This window comes from Chiloscyllium punctatum, unplaced genomic scaffold (assembly GCF_047496795.1).
Source record: "Chiloscyllium punctatum isolate Juve2018m unplaced genomic scaffold, sChiPun1.3 scaffold_1458, whole genome shotgun sequence".
In the NCBI taxonomy this organism is placed as follows: Eukaryota; Metazoa; Chordata; class Chondrichthyes; order Orectolobiformes; family Hemiscylliidae; genus Chiloscyllium; species Chiloscyllium punctatum.
This window is the reverse complement of record NW_027311192.1, coordinates 32,501-33,519: the sequence shown is the minus strand read 5'-3', so window position 1 is coordinate 33,519 and position 1,019 is coordinate 32,501.

Here is a 1,019-nt window from a genome sequence, read left to right as displayed (position 1 = left end):
GCCTTTCCCCCCCACCCTGCACATTCCGTTCGTCAGGCTCGACGCCATCCCCCCGCCGGGGAGCGCGGCCTGGCGTCCGTCTGTGTCGTGGCAGTGGGGCCAGCACGGCTGTCACCGGTCCCAGAATGGCTGTCGGTGGTTCACACTGTGTGTGTGTGCCAACCCTCCTGGTCTCTGGGACACGGAGCTGCCACGAAGTGTTGAGCCTCCAGTGGGGGGTCTGCCTAAGCTCTGCACGTCCGCATTGGGTCCGTCTCTCGGTTGGCTGGCAGTGGAAAGAGTGAAGGGAGCCGCGGAGGTCCGGTGCTGGTGCGCCGCCGGCCTGACCGTGGAGCTCGCCGGTTTGACACGCTGACCCGACTCGATGGTTGATCGATTGAGAGTGCTGGGAGCTGCAGGCCGCCCGCTGCTGCAGCCGCCCGTCTCGTGGTTCGTCCTCGGCCTTAAGTGGCCGGCGGGGCGTCTGATCCTGTCTCCCCTGCTGGCGCCGAGTGCCTGGCCGAGGGAGGAGGTTTTCGTCGAACGCTGTGACTTGGACGGTCGCACGCGCGTGGATCGCTGGCTCTTGGCTCTCCCGTTCAGTCCGCACGTTTTCCGCTCCGTCCTGCCACCGGTCTCGGGAGGTACGGAGGGGTTGGCGGGCGTGGTGTGTGCTCCGTCACCGTGCAGGCACACCTACCACGCCGTCGGCCGACCCCCGCACGGTCCTCCTGGCCATCGGGAGGACGGCGGAACGTCGGGCTGTCGGGGGCCAAGTCGCCAGAAGGCCACCGCTGTGTCTTCCGTACCCTGTCACCGTCGGCGTGCCTTCCTCAACTCGTCCGGCTCGGGGCCGCTGGGTTCAGGAGCGGCGTCGCCCGCCGGCCCCACTGAAGGCCGTGCCGTTCCGCGGCTGGCGATCGATGTGCGTGGCGTGCCTGCGCGACCGTTCGCCACTTGAGCCTCGGCACTCCTCTCTCCCTCTCTCTGACCGTCGGGCAGTCTCTGTCTGCTGGTGCCTCGCACGTCCCGGGCGGCGG